The 23,630-nt window shown below is 42.4% G+C and overlaps 1 protein-coding gene across 13 annotated transcripts in view; it reads left to right on the top strand.

The window, feature by feature from the left end:
- Nucleotides 1-23,630, top strand: part of CAMK2D (calcium/calmodulin dependent protein kinase II delta) — a 188,526-nt gene that overhangs the window by 1,974 nt on the left and 162,922 nt on the right. The gene's annotated exons all lie outside the window — the stretch shown is intronic.

Raw genomic sequence — 23,630 nt, 5'->3', positions numbered from 1 at the left:
TCCTATGAGCAGTAGCAGAAATAACTCTATTTTAAAGCAAATAAACATCACTAAGTGAATTTGGCCTTTAGCTGTACTGGAAAATAACATCCAGAAAAACGCTGTAGTTGAAAAATGTAAGTCTCACGACTGTCATTAGTCCCTTTTGCTTTTGAGAGGAGAAATAGGGCACAGCTCAGCTGAATCATATATTTCAATTGTGGTTACACTTGAACTTAATCCATCGAGGTCTGTTTGACGCTAATGGCTTTGGGAGGAAGCATTTGACTGCTACATTCTAGGAAGTCCAGCTTGCTTTTCATGTTCTGCGTGCACTTCAGACCTTTCCTTCATCTTCTGCACTAGGCTTCTCACAGACTCGGAATGGATTTTGCAGAAGCTTACTGGCCACAGAGACAGTTCATACTCATAAAATAGCTGTTGACACAAGCGGGGAACGTGGCGGCCCTCCCTGCATTCCTGTCACTTTGGACTCGCAGAGGTGCTTTCACTGCAATGTTAGGCATTCCAGTTATTGTGCGCACATGTCTGAGGGGTTTCCGTGGGAATTTATGGTTTAATGAAAGAAAAGCGAAGTTCAAATGAACAGAGTGCCAGAGTGTAAGCCCGTGTCAGTGACGCAGTTTATTTTAAGTACTGAGAAGAGCAATTCCGTTGGGTTTGTTTTCCTCACTTAATCTGCCTTCTGAAGAGCGCTGCTGCCTGGTGTCCCAGCGTCACTGTGCTCGGTCTCTGCCATGACTTCTTTCTCCATTGGTTGCGAATTCTACTTTTACCATGGATGTCAGGTTTAGACTGGCCTTTCAGTGTACTGGCTCCACTGGCATTTTTGTTCTGATGTCCTCCCTGCGCCCCCGACTTTCAGGGGTTCTGAGGAAGGTCTGTATGTAAGGCGGCCAGCACCCCAGATGACAGGTGTGTGGGCTCAGTTATGGCCCTTCCCCCTTCTCTGACTCCGCAGGGAAAAGGACTTGCTGATCTGCAAATGACATTTTAGTGAAAAAAAGGAAAATGCGGAGTCCAGTGCTCTCGGTGCTTGTATGATTTCTTCTTTTTTCTTTGGGGGGGGGGGGATCACTCCTTTGGAAGCATCACAACACCTGTCCCAGATCTTTCTGTGGCTTTAAGTTTTCCTGCAAATGAATGAGTCCTGTTGTGGCGCACGTTTCCTAATGACCTCATCACAGCCACCCTTCGCCCTCTGCTCATGCTCAGAGAGGCCGGGAGAAGGCCCGAGAGCATCGTACTCCTCCTGTCACCAGCCCTCCGTGTCCCTCACCTGCTCGTGCTCTGCTTAAGGACCAGCCTGCACCCAGAGCCACCCGGCCCTTTCTGCATGTAAAGCTTCCAGGTGTCCCAGGTGCACTTAGCAGTTCAGAGGGTGGAGAGCCAGAGGCGGGCTTCCAGTCTTCCGTCTGCGAGGTTCTCTCCTCTGGTTTTGGTCCAGTTTCTGTGCCTGTTCTGTTAACATGCTGGAGTGAGGGGTGAAGGAGCAGATGCCCTGCGTGTGAACTTCGTTCCTCTTCATTCCCCTACCCAGTAACTGTGTGAGCCTGGGCAGCTGATGGGAGCCTCAGTTTTGTCATCTGTAGCATGGGGCCATACTGGAACTCTCCCTTTCATCGGGGTTGTGAGGAGTGAATGAGTTCACACAGAGTGGAACAGCGACTGCCACTCACTGGGTATTAGCTGCTGTGAGCTCATTGGATGGTTGTAAGGAGCAGCCCAGATGGCTTCCATGAAAGAATGTGAAGATTATAAATGCAGCGGCAGCCTCTATTAGCTGAGGGAACCCATTCTGAGTCTTGGCTCTGCTGCTCAGTGTGCACAGTTGGCTGAGTTGCTTCCCTTTTCTTGATCGCAGGTTCTTCACCAATAAGATGGGGTGGGAATAACCATCAGGTGGCACGGGTGCTCTGAGGATCACTTCTTACATTGCAAAGTGCTGCATCAATTTTACCTGTTACTGCTCACCTGTAAAATATCACAGCACTTTTCCTTCAAAATATTCAATTTATTTTATATCACCAAAACAATTAGAGCTGATTATATAATGGAATATTTGTACCTTTGAGTGTGTACAGTTGACTCACCTATACCCTAGTAAATTACAAGCTCTTAAAGGAAAAATGCCACGCTTCATTTTGTAACAACATTCCACAGCACTGAGGACACAGGATGGTTTGGTAGAGTGGCCAGATCACATGTGTCTCTGAAATGGTTTGGAAAGGAGGTGCCTGGTTTATTTCGAAGAGGCAAATACTGGCTCTGGAGTAAACTGTAATGTAGTGTTTTCAGAGCATAGGCTTAAAAGATGAATTCTCCTTTAAAAACACTCTCTGCTCAGAATATAATGATCCCAAGACACAACTTCTATAAATAAATTAAATAAATAAATAAATATTTAAAGGGAAATGTAGAATGAAGTGCAAAATAGCCTGCTTTTTTTTCTAAAGTCCTGTTTTTGTTTTTTTGTTTTGGCTGCATATGGAAGTTTCTGTGGAACATATAATATTTTTGTACAATTTTTTTTTTTTTTTTGAAACACCATGCTTTGTAAATCCAAGCTTTAAGCCTATTTGTTTTAAAGACTAGGCAGGTCCTTCAACTTAATCAACGGTCTTTAAATGTGACATTACAACTGAAAAGAAGGTCACTGTCAATAATCATCATCTAAGACCATAAGGGAATTGCCAAAAATATGGCCGCATTCCTGCACAGATTTGCACATCCAGCGACACTGTCAGCCAGGCATTTTTCCGTGCCTGGGTCGTACTGGATTTCCAGCAGACGGTCTGAGCTGCATTTCCTCTCAGCTGTTAGGCACCCACACCGTATTTGGGAGACTCAGTCTGCTGAAGAATTTCTTTTCTTTTGAGTTCACACTTTGCATGCACAGCCTTCCTTGTGCAATACCAATCAGACAGATAAGTGCACTCATATCTAATTGGCTTGTTTTAAAAATATAAAGTAATGTAAAAAAATCCCAAACGTGATATTTTATATGTAATTTCTGTCTTCTACAAAGTTTTTTTGTTAGGTAGGAAGAGAGGACATGCTTAGTAAATGGTAGTGGTGATCGAATTTTATCCCTTTTTTACCAGGAGAATTAGAGGTTCTGTCAGTTTGATCCCAAACAGGTCAGTGCGCAGCCAGTGCTCGTGTGGCCGCTGTCTTGTTCTTGTGCCTGTTGTGACGTGATTGTGACTGAGGTGCTGTCAGGTTCTGGAAGGTCCATGCACCGCTGGGGCCGAGTTCAGAACTGGTGGCTGACGGTCCTGATGGCAGGTGTCTTTAGCACGTGGGATGGACTTCACCTTTTAAACCTCCCTGTGGTAAAAGATGTTCTTATGGCCATAATGACTTAGTTTCATTTCTCAGTGTATTTTTTGACCATTAGAAACCACTTCTTATTACAGAGTCTGATATGCCTGGAGTCATTCTTTCTATACAATACAATCAGTTACAATAGAAGATTGAAACAGTATGTGCTGTGACAAGTATGTTTTATCTCTGCTCCATTGGAGAAGTCAGAAGGGGGGTTCATTTTATATTTCTGTAAAACTTCACATATAATGCAGTTAAATCATTTTGGTATTCTTTGATTTTGCTAGTTTTGCTAATTCTTAGACTGATGATAGTAGTAGCAGGTAGATCAGGAATTTATAAAACTATTTGACCACATACATAAAACTGGGCCTCAGCTATGAATTCTGAATGCTGCATATGTGTCCCTAAGTCTTCTGTGTTAGAATAGGGACGTCGATAACTAATGCCTGTTACTTCTTCTCTCTCTCTCTCTTTTTTTTTTTGGCATTCAGAGTCCAGAAATTACTGTAATTTCTCAGCCTCGTGGTTACTTGTCTTGAAGCAGAAGTAGAGCTGAGATGGTGTAGATGAATCAGCTTGTTCTGAATGTACATTATTAATTTGTCAATTTGGAACTAATTGGCAAATTAATATTAATTTTTGAAAGTTTCCTGGCTCAGACACTGTTTTAAGAAAAATCAGTGAATCGTTTTCATTTTTGTACATGAACTCCCTCCAACTCTTCAGTCATTGGGCCCCAAAGTGGCCTGTGACGTCCTATCATTTTGTGTTCTTTAGTTATGTTTAATTGTGTTTACATTCGTACCTAAGCCTTGCTGTTAGACATTTATTTTCCTCTTTTGGTGAATGAGAATATTAGTAACATTCAAAACCAGTTAGGACCAAAAGATAAAAGTGTATATGTCTGTATTTCCAGGAGATCATAAAAATCCTTTCTATGTCCCAGCGTCACTAGATAAGGCAAACTTCGTGTAGAATATGGTGGTCAGGTAGCATCCTGTGTGCTGATAACTAGTGTTACCTTCCCCCAGACCAATTATGCAACAGACACAGCTCCCTGAGAACCTCTTTTGTGTGTCCAATTAGATCCATACTCTTCATTTCCATTGAAATACTGAATCAACTCAATGTCAAATTTAATAATTTAGTAGTTAATTACTTTTTATGGGTTCTGTTAATGTTAATTGTGAATTGCTGTAAAGCACATACTAGCATTTTCTTGGGCATTTAACTTCTTTTGTTAACTAGAATTTTAATTAATTTTTAAGTTTTTTCCTTGGGCAGACACTGTGGCTGGCCGACTGCCAGTGTCTCTAGAGCTGGGTTGGTATTTTTTTAACATCTGTCCCTCTTCATTTATTAAGGCGTAGTGTGTACAATGTTGTCTTATAAATTATTGGTGACCAATTAATGATTGTTTGCATAAGAGGCTGTGGTAAAGCTTTTAAGTTACAGTATCATTTAGTAAACTTCGCTGTGATACAGTAAATGGAGTCTCAGCAATGGTTTTAGTCTAAAACATGATACCTTTATAATAGTAACTTATATTTCATGTTACGTTATAGATTACTAAACACATTCAGATATGTTTTTAATAAACATTGAAATGACTACAATGGGCAGAGTGTGACAAAAGTAAGATTTATGTACGCAAACAGATGTCTAGGAGACATGAGTGGTGTTGTGAGTCTAGCGAATAAAGAGTTGTGGGGTTTCAAAGGAGGGAGAGATTATTCTGCCTGGGGGAGGGGGGGTGAAGGAGGGCTCTGACAGGAATTTCAGTGAACTTTTAAAATTGTAACGCAGATGGGGCTCCAGTACCAAGATGTAAGCAAACAATTTGGAGGGATTATTCAAAATAGTTTAAATATCAGATTATAATGAAAATGTTATTTTATTCATATGGTAAATTTGTTGCAACTATCAGTATGAAGTTATTTTTAGAATAAAATAGTTTTAAATGAAGTAGGGAAAAATTATGGACAACAAAATTCCTGTGATTCTGGTTAAGGCAGATACAACAATACTTCTTAGGGTGAATTCATAGCCCTTTCCTGTGCCAGAACTTGTCTCTTATTCTGGGATGGGGAAACTGGGGGGTTTGGAGAGGAGAGAGCACAGCTGTTGTTGTTTGTTCGGTTTTGTTTCCAAATGTCTTACGGATTGTTACAATTTTCCCCAAAGCAACAGTATCACTGATGTGAGCCCCTTTCTGGGACTGCGTTCTCTTTTGAAATTCTTCAAACTTGGTGACTACCAAAATCACTGATAATAATAATAATGTCATAATAGAAATGTTCCTCACATTACTCAAAGAGAACCTCGTGAGTGACAGGTACATACTGAAGTGACAGGTATATATTTACAAACCCTCTGTCTTATTTAACCCACACTGCAGCCTCCAGCGAGATGAGACCATGTCATCTCCGTTTTCAGATAGGGGAGCTGAGGCTTTGCGTCACTGCGCACCGGCGTTAGTAAGTGCAGGGTCAGAATTTCAGCCCAGTTTCCTTGGGCCCTCCAGCCGGTCTTTCGGCTGGTCACGTCCCACTGATGGTTCACAGGGAACGCAGCCTTTGTGTGTGGACCTGCCTGACCTCCCAGGAATGGGAGTCGGTGGTGAGAAGCACTGTCTCTGCCTCTGTGTTTGCCAGTGCAGCATACGGAGTTGAGTATTTCTTTGGGAAAATTTATTTGGAGTTCCCACTTGTGACAGAAGATAGCGTTTGGATTGCTGCTAATGCATCAGATCACACTTATGCTTGAGATGACCCCTTCCTGTTGTTTTCTGGAGGGGAAACAATGTCGTGAAAATTCTTGTTAAAATGGAAGGAAAATGGTTGCAGAAGATTGCAGTGTTTTGTAAACTTAATTCATTACCCGATTAAAAATACCTCGATTCATGCACGGCAATTTGCCAATATTACTTCTTCTGCATGATTCACTTGCTGCTGAAAAGGAAACCTCAGCCCTTAACCCAAGTCCAGAAAAACCTGCTCAGGAAGGCGTCTGCCTCTCTGGCTCCCCTTGTTCAACCAGAGAAGATGGGAACACAGGTGTGTTTGTTTCCTCTTGGGCACACTGTTGTGTGTGTCAAATTCATACAAAAATGTGTCAACTGAAAGAGAAACACAAACGTGTCACATATCATATTTGTTGGAAAAACAACTCTTAGGTGGGTGTCCAGATGCCGTTGTCACGTGATGTGCACACGCAGCTAATTGCTCTCCGAAGGTCTCTGCTTTCCGTAGGTTGCATAGGGATTACACTTTGTATTATAGAAATCAGATATGGGCATTTACATCATACGTATTTAATTATAAAGCAGCAGTCAAGCACCCAGTAACCCACCTCTCACATGGTCACCAGAACATTCCGTCTACTGGGGCAGCAACTCGTGCGCTCCCTGCTGGTACCTTACTCCCAGCAAGCGTTTTAGGCTAGAGACCTTTCTTCACACACTGAGCTGTTTAATTCCCTGGCTGGTCTCAGTTGTCCAATCAGTCACCACTGGGAAACTATGCAGTTATTATCTAGGCAAACTGTATTTTACTTTACCTGTGTTTTATCTGTACAAATTCAAGGCATAAACTGCCTTAATTCTCATATATTAGTTTATTATTTGAACCTTTCCCGTAGGGGTAGGGAAGGCTTCAATTATTTGGAATTTTTTTTAGCAACAAATTATTTTCCTTCTCTGTCTTTTTGAAGAAATGCCATTGATGATGCTGAATACACATTGAAATAAAGCAAGAATAAGCTATTTAAAAGTATCTTATTAAAGGGTAAATATGGTAAGTGAATATGAATCAGAGTTTTCTTCTGAGAGTTGAGGTTTGCCACAATACAGCTTTAGTGTTAAAATGTGATGTTTTGGGGAAGGAATCACTTTACAATTTTGGGAGCCTGTGTCTGGGGTAACTTGAATTTCTGCAGCAGCCTCTTTGTTAGTAATCCAGGCCCCAACTCTCCCTCCTGTGGGTAGAGCCGTGATGTCCCCAGGCTGCCACATACCTGAGCCCTGGTCTTTAACCCGGCTCAAAACCTTTTCCATCTCTCCCTCTTTTTGATTTAACCATTTGGCTGTGAGCTGTCTTTTCTTCTTGGTTCACCTCTAAAAAAACTTCTTAACCAGGTTTTCCAGCTGATAGTTGCCACATTGTTCATTCATTTATTCAGATCTTCATTAGACCTTTTGGGACCCACTTTTGCTGGGCATCTTGATGAAGCCCACGGATGCGCAGGTGAAAGGCAGACATGGCCCTGGAGCATTTCGGGTCCACCATGTGGGGACAGCCTGGCAAACGGTGCAGGTCATGGCGGCTGTGACATGGGGCTCTCCTGTAGACACGGCTGGAGGAGGCGGTGACCCAGAAGGCTTCCTGAGGGCACCTGTGTGGGATGTTCTTTGAATGATCAGTAGAGAAGGGAGATGTGGTTGTCCCTGCAAAGCGAGCAGCTTGTTAAGGGAAGGGAGAAAGCACCACTCCACCCTCCAGATGGAAAGGACACGCCTGTCCTGTTGCAGTCCTCTCTCTCCTTGAAGACCAGTTCAGGTGCTGTCTCCTCCAGGAAGCCGACTCTGTCTTCCTCTCCACCTGTCCTCCCTTCCTCTTGCCAGAAGTGACTTCCCTGGTTCCCTGAACAGCTTTTTCACGTTTCTCAAGGAGCTCACGCCTCCTTTCCCCCTCGTGATGCAGTGTCCGTGTCGTCGCTCTCAGCACCATGGGGACATTTCCGCTCCTCGGCTTTTAGCTTGTCTTTGAGTCTGTGCCTGGCACAGTAATTACAGCATTGCAGACACTCGTAAACGTTTGTTGAATGAGTGAGTAAATAAGATTCTGCCTCTCGAAATGGGCGGATGCCTAACGGAGATCTGTGACACACAAAGGAAATGAACCGAGCAGGGGCCTCGTGTCAGCGGCATGTGCTCACTCCATCAGTCAGCTTCTGATTCTCAGATTGTTTCCTCATCTCCTGATGGCCAGTGAGTCTTTGTTGGAAAGAGTTCCTGTAATTCAGTAAGTTTCGAGCAAGGACGTGCACACCCTTGCTGCCCGGCCGATGGGGGCTGCCTCAGTGTGGGGGTGACAGGCTCCTGGCCTGTGGGCCCATCGGGACCACGTCAGTCAGGTCACGCACGCCATCCTTAACTGATTCTGAAAGGACTGGCTCTTTACGTTTTGATCCGTTCTCCAGAGGTGCTTACTTTTTCACTTTTAAAGAGGCTCATTTTTAAAAGCATTTTGATGATACTTTATAGAGTTTTGGATACACAAGTGATGGATATTATTTGCTCATAGAGATTATTTGATTTTTCAGTGCAGGCAGTTAGGCCAGCTGTTATAACTGCTGTGTCTGGCCGTTCGGACACTTGATGGGGGGCTGGAAAGAGGACTTGTTTCAGTGTCGGAAAGCTCTGAAAGCAGAGTGCGTGTTTTCAAGTGCTGTTTGTGTCCCCTCCAAAGGGAGCTGTGATGTGTAGCACGAAATTGGGGGTTTTGCAACTCTGTAACTTTCAGTACACATACATACATATATATATATATATATATATATATATATATTTTTTTTAGAAAACCTGCTATTCCTTTCATAAAAGCGCTCCAATCATATTTTTAAAAAGCTGTAAGCATGTTGGCAGTAGTGATTATCTTAATTAAGCAAATTGTATGTGCTTTTATATAAAAGACTGTACATAAATATTGGTTAAGTACAGAGAGAATTGTATACTTTGGACATACCACTAAGATGTATTTTCGATTATTTGTTACTAATTTGTATGAATGCATTTAAAGATTATATTGTAAATATGTATTTTAATTACAAAATCTGGGGAAATACAGAAAAATAGAAAGAAGACTTTGTAGTTCAATTTCCCCAATCTCTGTTAACGTTTCGTTTTCTTTCTTTCTTTAGCGTGTCAGAATACTGAACACGTTATACAATATACTATACAATTTTGTGTACTGTTCAATATTATAAAATTTCACTGTTACTACAAATCCTTTGAATTCTTAATGGATTATAGTTCACTGAGTAAAACATCAGTTTAGTATTGCTAGTTTTTTAAAACAACTTTTTGTTCTTTACTATGATAAATAACATAATAGTAAATATTATTTTGTAAAACTTTTCCAGATTTCAGATTCTTTTCTTAGGAAATAGTTATAAAGGAGAGTTTATAGGTTAGAGGACTGAACTTTCAAAACTCCTGACAAATGCCGCCAGGCCGCACCCTGCACTTAGTCTTGTGCATTTCCACCCGTGACATTTAAGCATGCCCAGAAACTGAGCTCTGGGGAGCGTGATTCTGAATTTCAATTTCAGTGTAGCAACAACACAGAAAAACACTGATCCTGTTCCAGACCCTCGGCTGGGTCCTGGATAAACAAAGTAGCTGGTCAGACCCTTCAGCTTGGTGGGGTCCCCGGACCCCACAGCGTGTGGTGGGAGTCGCCGTGGGCGCGCTCACTGCTCCCACCTGGGCTGCTAAACGGGAAGGGCGACTTCCTCGGGGAGTGGGTATCTGGACTGGGTTTTGAAAATAACCAGCTTTGAATTTAACGATGGCTAGAAAAGATACAAATCAATAGGATATTATGAAAAAAGATTTGTGAGAAGCAAGGAAATTAGAAAGTGCCAATAAAGCAAACTCAAAAGTAGATACTTTTTAACCCGGATTGTGGACTTACCCAGTATGAAGTTTCAGGAAAGCGTGCGGACATTCCCCGCGTGACCCCTTCACGCAGCCAGATCTGTCGGGAGGCGTGAAGTGAGGTGGGGTCTGCAGCTCTCAGTCGTCGGGGATGAACAGCTGAGGAGAGAAGAATAGCAACTTCTTACCAACCTCACATTTTATTTTATTAAGCTTTGGGGCGATACCAAAAAAAAAAGGGGGGGGGAATAAGTGGAAGATAAAGGACAGGAGGATAATTAGAAATTTTTTAAAAAATCATTTGATATTAAAAGTGCCCTAAGGAATCCGTTTCTGATTATAACAAGAGAAGCTATGTAGCTGCTCAGTTGCCATATTGGATTCATGACTGTTGCAAAAAATATTTGTAGGTTTCTGTTCAAAACCAAAAGTATGACGTCTAAAAATGGCTTTGAGATCGTTCAGTGAGTTCTTGAATTCCCAGTGTCTAGAATACTTCCTTCCTGTCCTTTACAGGTATTAATGGAATAAACAAAGGAATAAATGCATCCAGAACTACATTTTATTATGATACATGAATACATTTAGGGGCCCAGAACTTAAATATGATTTTGAAGAAAACCTTAAAATTTAACAGTCAGATGCATTCTGTGATATAATTTACAACTTAGCACAAGCCGATGGTTAGAAAATAGTCCTTCATTTCCTCCACTTAAATAGTGAGACAATCTCTCATTGATTTAGAAGGCGGCTTGAATTTAAATATTCAACCTCCTGATTTAGAAGAAGGCTTCAATTTAAATATTCAAGGCTCAGCCATGCAGTATTCCCCCGTTTTCAGAAAGATCTTAGTAGCTATCTATAAAAAAATAAATTACCTTGTAAGATCTCCCCAGTTGTACTAACATTCAGGGCTGTGTAACTTGTACTCCTAAGGGGAAACGTTGTCTTACTCCGAGTATGCATATGTTTTATAGTGGAATGTTCTCGAGGGGGTGTGGGAGCTTTGTAGAGCAGAATGCTTTCTGTTGACTTCAGAGGCTGGGAAAACCCCTCAGTCCAGACCACAAGTGGAATTTCTGAGTCAGCGTCCACTCCTGTTGTCTGTGTGGTCTCCAGACTGCAGGCCAGTTTCATTCTAGTAGAAAGGGAGACAGAGAAAAAGCTGTCCGAGGGAGCTAGCTGTTCGTCTCCTGTCACTAGGACTGAGGCCGGCTTCTCTCTAATGTGTGTGCTTGGTCATTGTTTTTGGAAACAGAACATTCTTCGGGTTGACTTTTCCCCCTGTGTTCTATGTGTCTTTATGATCGAGGGAAAGGAAAACAGACTTTACTTGTTAAGCCGAAGTCTACGTGAAAGCAAGGCAACGTGTCTCGTCTTATAGTCACAGCTCCAGGTGCTGGGCGGCCTGTGGCTCTGCACCTCTGTGCCGATAATCGCTAACGTGTCATCTGCCAGGGACACGGCGAAGAGAAGCCCTAAGATGTGGGCAGGGGTGGCTGAACGATGGTGCAGTTTATCCTTTAAAATAATGGGAATTCATTGGAGTAAATACTAGTAACCTTTTGTAAACTTGAGGAAATTATTTTAGGTAGGAGACTTGAAGGTATATGAGTAGGTATCTGTGTGTGTGTGTTAGAATAATCTGAACCAAACAAATCCGGGTTTAGAGATGTATTAGAAATCTACAGTGAACAGTAGATTTCTACAGTGGTCAGTTTTAAAAATAGCACTTGGCTTTGAGAGCCCAGCGTCTGTCCACTCGGCATGCACACCTCCCCTACCTTCTGTAGCAGGCTTTGGGGAGGAAGGGGAAGTGAGAGCTGAGTCCTGCGAGCTTCTCGTAGCTCACACTGATGCTTATTTAGCTTCTTTCATTCAGGGCCTGAGACACTTCTTGACTTGGTCCCATGGTGCTTCTGGGTAGGAGAAGGGCAGGCAGGGGTGCTTGTGCCTGCGCTGCAAGGCCTGTCGCCCCAGTGGTCTTCGATGCCAAATTGGGAACACCGGCTTACATGTCACGGGGACCCAGGAGAGAGGGCCCCAGGACGTGACTTGTCAGCAGTGAGTCATCAGGATGGACTGGCACAGACTGTGAGGAGTGAGATTCTGAAATCTTCGGCTGATAGAGTGAGGTCACAAGTGTGACAGGTTTTGGGCTGTAATCATGGGGAAAATGGGGTTTTCATGGGAGAAATTGAGAAGTCAGATTCAAGGGCTGATTTTGATGAAGGAAGATGGTGAATTGACATGTGTTTGGGGTACAAGCAGTCTGTGTATTCAGGTTGAAATATCTAAAGGACCCTTGAAAATTGGGCGTGGTCCGTGAGAAAGGGCCCCAGGAAGCAGGGATCTGTACCTGTTATGAGCGGGGCTCTTCAGTCAGGTGGCCAGGATTTAGTCCCTGTGTCCACTGCTTCCTGGCCTTGTGACCTTCAGCAGCCTTCTAACTTCTGCAGGCCTCGCTTTCCTTTTCTATGCAACTGGATCATTGACGTAGCTGCATTATTTGTGAGTCCTCTGCGTGGAGATGGTGCTCAAAGCTCTACGGACTGAGAGAATATGGGAAGGGAAGAGGGGAGCCTGGGACCGTGGCTGGTGGCACCCGCATTCTAGTGGACGGAGGAGGAGGGGGGCCAGTGTCAGAGAGAAGTGGCAGGAAAGGAGAGCATGGCTATTAATGTTCAATGTTACAGAGACGCAGAAAGAGCTGGAGACCCAGGAAAGGCCTTGGCTGCTCGTCCAGCAGAGTTTTAGGAGCGTGGGGAGGAGATCCGAGTGCACTGTGTGAAGTAGGACAGGTGTCTGAGAAATGTTGGCTGAACAGATACAGAAAAAGCAATGGCTTGCTGGGGTTAAAGATCACATAGAGATAACATGTAAAATCCTGCTTGTTTAATAAAATACTAAAAGAGAGAGACGCTCAGGAGTAATTTCAGGGATTAGCGCAGTCAGGGTATTAACTTTGGAGGAAGAGGAAAAGGATCAGTGAGGAGTAGAAAGGCTGATACTCGGGAACAGGGTGTGGTTATTGGGGGCAGCCCTGCACGCTTGGCTGTGAGTGGGGAAACGGACATTTTCGCTCCTCGGGCAGCAGGACAGTGAGACAAAGCCTCTAAGCTGAGACCATCTGGGTGGAGCAGTCACAGTTCAGCTGAGGCCGGAGAAACAGCAGGGCTGAGGGCCTCAGAGGACAGACGTGAGCTGGTCTCGGGGGGCGGCAGTGTGCCGGGGGCCCCGAGTGTCACATGGCCTTGACCCTGGGCCTCACCCTGGGCCTCACCCCGGGCTTGACACGTATGCCCTGGGAGCCTGGGCTTGGCCAGCAGTCAAGGAGAAAGGTTTTTTGTGTTTGTTTGCTTTGGTTTGTTATTAATTTCCCTAAATTTGTACAGTTAGTAAGAATAGTTATTCTCCCCATTCCCACCTCTCCTCTCCCCCAACACTGGAAAAACATTAATATATTTATTTCTCTACAGATTCATTCCTTCTGGACATTCCATGTGAGTGTACTTCACGTAGTCTTTTGTGACTGGCTGCTTTCATTTAGCATAATATTCTCCATGTTTTGGCACGTTTTTTGTTGAGTAACGTGCCATTGTGTGGACAGGCCACATTTTGTTTGTTCATTCATCAGCTGATGGACATTTGGGCCTCCGATGAATAACACTGCTGTGAGCATTTGTGTCCAGGTTTATTGTATGGGCCTCTGTATTTCTCTTGCACGTATGCCTAGGAGTAGAGGAAATACTGTATACCACACGCACGCATGCACGCGCAGTGAAGAAACACAGTGTTTGGGATGGAGATGGCACCTGTAGTGTAGCCTAGGAATAACTGAGTACCAAGCTGGTTAATTTGCCTTGGAACACGTGTCCCTGGAACAGACAGGTTAGAGAGTGTTATCATTTCGAGATTTTGATGCGTGGAAAAGAAATGGAAGTAGAGTTGCAGCGTGAGAAGGTGGTTAGGACGGTTCCCCTTTGTGTGTAAGGAGCAGACATCGCACAAGTGGAATCACACCGAATCAGCTGTGCCCAGAGTTGAACATCGTCCTGTGTCACAGAATCGTCAGTCCAATGTGTCAGTTGCTGTGTGTTCTCCTCACTCACGTCACCTGTTACTAGGAAGAACTTGGCGTGGGGTCTTTACTCATCTCATGGCTTTTGTTGGAATGTGGATGCACATGGGGGGGTGTCATTCTGCGGACTGAATGGCAGGTGGGGTGACGCTCTCATGCCAGCCCCCATCCCATCCCTTGCGGGACACGTGCCTGTTCCTGCCTGTCATTGCTGTGTGTGGCAGGGACCTGCAGTCTGTTGACACTGGTGTGATGTTTGCTAGACTTCTTGCTTTGGGTGGGGAGCTATCGGGCCTGACTGGGCAGTGGGGCTCAGAACAGAAGCGGGGACATTGTCCTTCACTGAACCCGGGCAAGTGTGATAACCAGTGAGACGCTTCCATCTTCATCTTTTAAACGGAAGAGCATGTTCAGGATTCATTGAAGGCACGAGAGTGCGATGCCCTGCCCGCCTTTCCCGTGGGGGTTTGAACCATGGCCCTCAGTCCTTTGGGCTGCACTGTGTCTCTGACCTGCCCACGCGGCCAGGTTGACCTGTAGGGAGTGTTTCCAAGGGTGGGCTTCTCACTGCTTTGAACAGCCTAGGAATGGAAAGGACTGAGAGAGTGGCCTTTTTGAAGAGATATTCTAATCCACGCTTTACATGTGTTTCCACATCATTAAAAACTGTGATTTGCATTAATGGCAGGGTATCTGTGGATGGGTTATATGTTGTCATATGTACAATCTGATGGGCATTTCCAAGTGCACTGAGTGTTCCCCGTCTCGTCTTTCATAAAATGCTGTGATTAACATTAAAGACCAGGCTGGGTCCACGGCCTGTTATTTGGCCTTTCGGAGCTGACTGACGTGGCAGACATGGAGCGTCCATGTTGGAAAGTTGCCTCGGGGTCTAAAATAGTGAATTTCTGCTAATGATCCTGCATCCCAGTTTTTACTGTTACATTTTTATTCAAATATAACTACATGGTTTGAATAAAAGTATAAAATATCCGTTATGTAGTCTTTTGTGAAAACACACACACACACACACACACACACACATACACACACACACACACACACACACGGGATTCCTAAGGGGAGATACAGGAATTATGAAAAGTACCACTTATGTTTTGTTACAGTTCAAATAGGATGACCACACATTAAAAAAGTTTTTTTGTGTTCACGGATTGTGCAATATCCTATTTTCACTTTAAAAGATCAGGTTGGTTCAGTCAGCTGGAAATATGAAACTGGCTGATGTCCACACATGTTTTTCTCCCTTGTGGGCTACATTCGGTTGCATTTGCATAGCCTCATGGAACCATTATTTGTGCAGCATGGATCGGAAGGGAGCACGTATGGACCCCCTTGTGTAACATTTGGGGCTGATTTCCAGAGCACTGTCAGAAAGCAAAAGACAGCAATTCATACGTAGGAGTTGATCATTCCGTCTAACCTGATCTTTCTTCCCCGACACTGATTTTCTGAGACGCACTTTGGCTCTTCACTCACTCTCGTTGGTCTGCAGGAAATAAAAGTGGTGCTTTATCAATTCTTTTTCCGGAGTTGGAAACTGATTGCTCACATCAGCAAGAGGACCTCGGGCGATTTGCTGAACATTTTGTTATTTGGAAGCCCAATTTGGAGTTGTGGGAAATAATGAGAGAATCTGCAAGGCACATTGTCTTAAAATCTACCATTTCAACCATTTTTTAGTGCACAATTCTGTGTCATTAAGTCTATTCACACTGCTGTGCAGCCATCATCACTGTTCATCTCTTGGAGTTTTTCATCTTCCTGAACTGAAACTCCAACTCCATTAAACAACTCCCCAGCCCCTGGCACCCACCATTCTACTTTTTGTCTCTGTGATGTGATGCCTCTTGGTAACCTCATCTAAGAAGATTCATGCGTATTTGTCCTTTTGAGCCCGGCTTGCTTTAACACTGAGCATGATGTCGTCAGAGTCCATCCATGTTGTCACAGGCATCAGAATTTCCTTCCTTTTTAAGGCTGATGATATTCCATTGTATGTATGGACCACATTTTGTTTATCCATCCATATGTTGGTGGACACTCGAGTTGTTTCCACCTTTTGGCTATTGTAAATAGTAGGGATCTCAGTGTTCTATCTGAAGCTATATATGATCATTAAACTGAACATTCCTTTTTATTAAATTTATTGGGGTGACATTGGTTAGTAAAATTACATGGATTTCAGGTGTACAATTCTGTAATACTTCGTCTATATATCACATGGTGTGCTCACCACCCAGAGTCAGTTCTCCTTCCATCCCATATAAAGGCCATTAAATTGAACAATCTAATGGGTGAAATAAAGGCAGGAAGGGAGGAAGGAAAATACATATCATACATTTTATGATTTTGATTTCTTTGCTGTACACAGGGATGTGTGGGGCCATTTTACCCCAAGATACTTTTATTAGTTTGTAAACAGCTTACCTTGACTACTCTCCGTGAACAGAGGTGTTGTGGTGTGTGCCTCACGATGCGTATTTCTTTACGGAAGCGAGGAGTGGGGTCCTGTACAGTGTGCACGTCTGACGTGATGGGGGGGCTGGCGTCCCAGCTCCCATTTGCATTGGACTCTGTTAGCATATGGCAGTGTGATGTCAGAGGTCAAGGGGAGCCAGAGGGATGCTTTCGCCGTTTATGATCCTTGCTTGCAGTACCTGTTTTTTCTTTTGCCCTTGGTCTGGCTTTCACAGTTACTTTTCATTTGACTGGTTTGGTCATATTAATTTCAGTACGAATGAAGGGGTGTCGTTTTGCTTTCAGATCTAAAATGCGGTGCGCTGTTTTTGAAAGGATGTTGGCGTGTTGAGACCCTCACTGCAGGGATGTCGGTGTTGGCTGCCCGCGAGCCTCAAGGTTATCGCTTCCCGAACGTCCTGCAGGTGCCAAGTGCAAAGGCGCTAAAAGGGAAGGGAGGCCTGCTGCTTCCTGTTTCACTCATTTTCAAGCAGTAAAGCAAAACTGAAACAAGCTTTGACTGAATCCAGTTGATAAACTTTTGCAGCTAATTGCCTTTAGAAACAGTGTCTTTTAAATGCTAGAATGTATCAAAGTACGGTATGCACACTTTTTTGTTTCCAGGATTAATCTAGGTGAAGAGTTTAATATGTTTCATTGGGACTAATGTGTTTAATATGTACATTTACTATCTAACAGTAGATACAATAAAACAAAATATAACCCAATTGAAGAATAGTATCTAAGAAGCCTTTGGAATAAGTTGAATGACTTGGAAGATCTGATTGTGTGTGAATATTTCAAAGTTAATTTATAATTATGAGTGGGAAAGAAAGCCTTTTTGAAAAGCCCTCTCGAGTTCTGTGTTGGGTAATTTTTGGTTTTGTGTTTTTGTAGGATTTGTTTGATCAGCTGATCAGATCTTAGCTCCCCCTGCACCCACGGGATAGGGTTACTCTTCAAAGTCGGCAGTGGCCTCGAGTAGGCTTAGCAGCACCGGGCTGTCGCTGGGGGGCCTTTTTACTCTCAGGATGAACTAGGGGCCTTGTAGGGGCTGTGCGTGTGGGGACACATCTTCCTGAACAGCCCACACTGTCCTTGCTCCATGGTCACGTGACAGTGGTGGAGCCCTCCTACATCTCTCTAGCAAAGAAGACAAAAGGATAGTTTTCATTTTGATTGTTTCTCATTTTCAAAATATTAGCTACTTTCTTTTGTAGTTATAGGCCCTCTTATTTTCTGTTGCTGTTTGCAGAGTTGATAGTGCTAATATATAAATATACTTTCCCTAATGTTACTTGGCTTTTAACTGTCTACACGAGCCTCCTTTTTGTGTTTCTTTTTAATTGTTTTACGTTAAATGTAAAATTTCCCAGGCACCTTATTGCTTCTGAGAAAGTTGCTGTGTATTAAGTTACTACAGCTGTATTTTAACTTTCCTGAGCAGCATTTCCTCATCATTAGAATGGGAATGATAACCTTTGGCCTGTGTATCTCTCGAGGTTATTGAGAAAATTAAGTGATTTAATATGAAAACACTCTCTGAATTGTAAAACACCATATATATTTTATAATTTCATATAGTTGCATATTATACAAGTTTTTTAAAGGCAGAATTTTACAAATAATATTCCCTATGTTAATCTGCTGAGGTACATGTTATGCTGTTGGTGTTGGCAGCTTCTCTGACAGGCAGATAACTTCATTGGGTTTTGTTTTGTGTTTTAGTTCTTATGTGTCTCAGATCAGTTTTGGAATCCACATTATTAATTTGGTGATTATACATTATAGCCTAAGAAGTGTGCCCTATAAAATAATTTTAAAATCCTGGCTCATTTAAATTGATTTTTTTTTTTCTGACTCTCCCCCCTACCCCCAGGCTATTAAGAGTGAAATTGGTTACATTTTTTTTTAAGGCATTAGAAAAATTAAGTGGAGTGTTCACATTTTATTGTTGTCCTTCTGTATTAACACACACACATATGTTGCATTTGGAGAGATATAAATGTGTTCACGGTAAAACAAGTTTTCCCATCAGCTTTTCAAATTGGTTGTGTCTTGCTGATTATGAAAGCATTGTCATCTTAATAACCAGTCTTTCTAGGATGTCAGCTGGCTCTTAAATGGTGAGGCTGCTTGGACCTCCCACCCTGTTGTCAGCAGGTAATACTAAACAATTGAACGATTTGCTTTGCATGCTTAGTAAATGATCTGTATAGATGCCATCCATTCGGAAAAATTACTTTTGAAACAACTAAATTTAAGAGCTTAGTATAGCAATAAAAATAAATGCATGAATAAATAAAGACCCTATGTGAAAATATAGTGGAATATTGTTTTGTAATGTGCTGTCGTGATTCAGTGAGGGTTCTGCCCTTCCCCCCCCATCACCAACTTTGAGTTTCCTCAAGTGGAAACCAGCACAGCTTTCTCATGCCATGCCATGTGTTTTAGAAAGAGCTGGCAAGCAGAAAAAAGGAAGTTAAACAACTGAACTAACTAATCTTTTGTTACCAACATCTACAGTAAGGCGTCTTACTCGCGATATTCTGGGTTTCTTAGGGATTTTATGTGCAAAGATTTTGTTTTATACCCTCAATTGAAAGCTAAAACACATGAGTTACCCTTATTTTTTAAAAAAAGATGTTAAACATGAGAATTGCAAACAAAATTCCTGTTCTTTCATACTGTCACAGAAGTCAGGTGAGAGTGTTTCTGAAAGTTGAAGTTATTTTTTCCTTAAAAACCATTTTTCCTGTCAGTTCTGTGTAAAGGCTGAATGGAAACTTGTTCTCATTTGCACATATCTGGCCTCCTGGCTCACCAGTGGCTGAGTCATAAACAAAGTCACTTTGTGTATGTATTTGAGAAGGCAGATGTCAAGTGATCACCTTATGAAGAGGCCATTATAATTAGATGCGTGCATCACTGTCTACTCATGAAGAAAATGCCATTTATATACTTTCACACTTTCAAGGTACATGCTTGAGCAGAGCCTGTATTTCTAAATTGAACACTTTTGCCCTTTAAAAAAGTTTTGGATTTTTTGTACTTTTATTGCAGATTTCTGAGGTTTCTTGATCTAATCCAGGTGCACAGGTCTTTATCAGATATACATAGTATATTCCTGTGGAAATTTCCCCCGAACTGTAGTTTGCCCATTCATTTCCCTAGCAACATCTTTTGATGAGCAGAAATGTTTACTGTTGATGGAAGTCCAATTTGTCGGTTTTGTTTTTCACAGTTACTGCTTTCTGTGTCCGAAGAAACCTTTGCCTGCATCCCAGTCACAGAGATTTGTCTTGTATTCTCTTCTAGAAGATTTTAGTTTTAGAGTTCAGTCATTGATGCATTTAGACTTTACTTTTGTGCATGGCATGAGGAAAGGGACAGGGTTCGTTTTTCCTGTTTATCTCGTTCCAACACCTTTGTTAAAAAGACGTTCTCTTCCCCATTGAATAGTTTTGGTTCCTTTGTCAAGTCACTTGACCGTATATAGGTCAAGGTTTCCATTTTGAGTTCATTTTTTGTGGGTCAATTTCTGGATTGTTCTGCTTTCTGCTCTTGACATACAGGAGTTCTTTATTTAGTCGATACAAGATCTTTGTTAGATAAATGTATTGTGAGTTTTTTCTCCCTGTCTGGGCAGTACTTGTGCATTCGGTGTTTGGATGTCTAGGGTCAAATCTGGTAAAAGCTAATTCAGCACTTTTTCTTTGGTCAGTACTTTCCATGTGCCAAGAAATCTTGGCTTATGTCAAGAGCACGGAGACGTTCTGCTGTTTTCCTCTAGAAAGTCTGTAGTTTTAACTTATGTTTAAGTTATGTATCAGTTTTTGAAGTAGCATTTGTTTATTGGTGTGAAGTGAAGTTCGAGGTACATTTTTACCACACGCATATGCGTATTCGGCTGTTTTGCCCCTGATTTGGAAAACACTTTTTCTTCACTGAATTACTTTGTCATCTTTGCTGAAATTTAAGTGATCACACATGCGGCACAGCCACTGGACTGTGACGTGAATTTTGTGAATCCATCCGCCTGTCCCTCACCAGCTCCGTGCTGTCTCATTGCTGTAGCTACATAGTCTCGAAGTGACATCCTCCAAATTTGTTCTTCCTTTCAGGATTGTTTATGTTGGTCGTCTGGGGCTTTTGTGTTTCCTTGTATGTTTCAGAATTTGCTTGCAAATATCTGCAATGATATTTGCAGGGATTTTGCTTGGCGTAGCAGTGAATCCATATAGCAGGTGAGGAAAATTGACCTCTTAACAATATTATGTGTTCTAATCCATGAACGGGACATGTAACTATTTTTTTAGGTCCTCTTTAATTCCTCTCAGCAGTGTTTTGTAGTGTTCATTATAGAGGTTTTGCTCACTTTTGTTGTTATATTCCAAGGCATTTTATTTTTATGTAAATGATATTGTGTTTTGAATTTCATTTTCTAAATGTTTCTCTTTACTACATAAGATAGAAATTTATTTGTTTTGTATGCTGCCCTTTTATCCTGCAAACTTGCTAAGTTCACTTCTAGAATTTTTTTGTAGCTATCGTATTTTTCTGTGTATACAATAAAGTTGTGTATGAATAAAAATCCTTTCACTTCTTTCTTTCTCAACATTATACATTTGTTTCTTTTTCTTGTTCTATTCCACTGGCTAGGACCACCAGATCAGCCTTGACTAGAAGTGGCAGGAATAGAGAACGCCTGTCCTTGGCTTGTTTCTGATGATAAGGGAACACAGTCAGCCTTTCCCGGTGGAACGCAGTGTTAGGGGGTGTTCACTGCGGGACACAGTATTAACTGGGATTTCTCTTCAGCGCCCTTCATCAGATGGAGGGTGTTTCCTCTGTTCCCAGTTTGCTGGAGTTCTCCTGCTCCCTCTTCTCCTTCCCCCTCCTGCCATGTGAGATGGGTATTATTTTTTTCCTCGAATGTTTGCTGTAGTTCACCAGTGAAACCACTGGGGCCTAGAATCTTTTACACCTGGAGGTTTTGACAGTGAGTTAAATTTCTTAACAGATGAGGGGCTGTTCATATTTTCTCCTCTTTTTTGCATCATTTTTTGTGATTCTTTCAAGGAAAGTTTCGGTTTGTATTACTGAATTTGTTGGGATAAAGTTGTTATTCTCTTAATGTATTTTAGTATCTATGGTATATAATAGGTCATTTTTTCAATTCCTTAAATTTCATGTTCTGTTTTTTTGTTTTTTTTTCCCTCACTTTGGCTAGCAAGCAGTTTTATCGTTTTATTAATCTTATCAAAGAACCAATTTTTGGTTTCATTGATTTTTCTCAGTTTTTTTCATTTCCTATTTTATTGAGTTTTGCTTGTCCCAATTCCTTCTTTCTACTTACTTTGGGATTAATATGCTCATATTTTGTTAGCTTCTTAAGGCAGGAGCTTAGAATGTTGATTTTAAAACTTCTTTTCCAGTTTCAGCATTTAAAGAAATTAGCGTCTCTCCGAACACTGAGTTATTTAACCCACATATTTTTGAAAAGCATTCTCCGTTTGGAGGTGATTGTAGGTTCCCAAGTGCAGTGGTAAGAATTCATAGTGAAAGGTTCCACGTGCCCTCACTCAGTTTCGTTCAACATCTAACAAAACTTTGGCGGAAGAATGTCACAAGCGGGAGATCAGCATTCGTATACTCGACGAGCTTCGGGCACACCCCTGTGTGTGCATTTAGTCCTTTGCAGTTTATCACCTGTGCAGGTGCTCACGGCCACCCACACACGGACACACCGAATAGCAAAGATCTTTCCTTTTGTCCTTTTATAATCACTGCCTCCCACACCCCCTGCAGGAGTCCCACACCCCATGCCCAACCCCTGGCAACCACTAAACTTTTTTCCTGTCTATAATTTTGTCATGTGAAGAAGGTTATGACAATGGAATCATACAGTATGTCACCTTTTGAGACTGGATTTTTAAAAACTCCGCATAATTCCCTGAAACGCCTCCAGTTTATTGCATGTGTCACCTCTTGGTTCCTTTTTGGTTCTTCAGTGGGTCAGCCCTTTTAACCAGCCCCCCTGTTGGTCCTGTTTGGGGCCGTTCGTTATAAAGGTGCTCTGAGAATCTGTGTAGAGGTCTGTGTGGGCACAAGTTCGTTCCTCGGAGGTAAGTTCCTGGGACTCGGCGGGGGTGTGGCCACCGCGGTCTCCTGTGTGCGAAGCCGCCACACTGTCCAGGATGCCCAGCGCCTTCATTCCCACAGCCGGAGTGAGCGTCCAGCTTCTCGGCGACGCCCCAGCACTGGTCGCCTTTCTTTAGCCCGTCTGATAATTGTGTGGCGATGTCACACTGTGGTTTAATTGGCCAGTCATGTTAAGCATCTTTCCGTGTTCTCATTTCTGTGTGTATTTCCTCTTCTGTGAAATATCTGTTCATGGCTTTTGCACGTTCTAATTGGATCATTTGTGAGTGTGCTGTGTGGTAGGTACTCGTCTTCTGATGGATGCGTGGTTTGCAGATACCTTCTCCCATCTCTAGGGCTGGTCGTTCATCCTCTTTTACAGCAAAAGTTTTTAATTCTGACAAGGTTGAGTTTATCAGATTTTCCTTTAATGGGTCATGCTTTTGGTGTCAAGTCTAAAACTCTGTGTAGCCCTAAATACTGAAATTTTCTCTTACCTTTTCAAAAGGTTTCCATTTTGAGTTAATTTTTTGTGTAAGTGTTAGGTTTCCCCTTTACACTTCTTTTTCAGTATTCTTTTCAATATTCTTGTTCCATTGCATTTCCATGTAAGTTGTAGACTACTCCTGTCTATGTACCCAGAAACCTTACTGGGATTTTGGTAGGAACTGCATTCAATGAGTAGGTCCGTTTGGGGAGAATTGACATCTTTGTTGAGCCTTCCAGTCTGAGTACAGTGTGTCTCTCCCTTTATGTGGAGCTGTGATCTGTCATCAGTGCTTTGCAACTTCACACACAGCCCCTGTGCTTGCTTTATTTGGGCTGGGTGATCGTCTCTGTGGCGGTTGTGAATGGTATTTTAGTATCTGCTTCCCCATCTTCATCACTAACGTGTGGAAATGTGACTTATTTTTGTGTATTGATCTTGTCTCCTGG

Source organism: Rhinolophus sinicus, chromosome 15 (assembly GCF_057876585.1).
Source record: "Rhinolophus sinicus isolate RSI-liver-muscle chromosome 15, RSI-T2T, whole genome shotgun sequence".
NCBI lineage: Eukaryota > Metazoa > Chordata > Mammalia > Chiroptera > Rhinolophidae > Rhinolophus > Rhinolophus sinicus.
Note: the sequence above shows the minus strand (reverse complement) of the source record. Positions and strands in the feature narration are given on the sequence as shown.